This window comes from Wasmannia auropunctata, unplaced genomic scaffold (genome assembly GCF_000956235.1).
Source record: "Wasmannia auropunctata unplaced genomic scaffold, wasmannia.A_1.0 LD336101.1, whole genome shotgun sequence".
Classification (NCBI taxonomy): domain Eukaryota; kingdom Metazoa; phylum Arthropoda; class Insecta; order Hymenoptera; family Formicidae; genus Wasmannia; species Wasmannia auropunctata.
Window position 1 is genome coordinate 4,935,304 of NW_012026789.1, and position 457 is coordinate 4,935,760.

Genomic DNA, 457 nt, shown 5'->3' on the forward strand with positions numbered 1-457 from the left:
GAATTTATTTGATTTGACAAATCTTGATCTATTTTGATAGCAGCAGTCTGATTTCAATATAGATTCGTAATAATGTATATATCGCACTCATTCAGTCCCGCTTCTCGAAGAATTCTATCAATTTGTCATGTTGTATGGTTTCAAAAGTTTTTTGATAATCAATGAAACAGACATAGACGTCCACACTGACATTCCAACAACGTTGTATTAATAACTGAAAACCATACATTGCTTCTTGCTTGTCGAGAATCCGTTCCTAACACCAAACTGAGTATCTAATTTTTCTTTGCACTTCTTATATATTTTGGCATATATCATCTTGAAAAAGACTTTAGAACGTAGCTTATTAAACTTATATTTCTATATTCTCTACAGTACCTCGAGGTTTTTTGGATAATATTACAAAGGTAGGCCTTAATCAATCCTGTGATAGTATACCAGTCTTATCATAATGTCA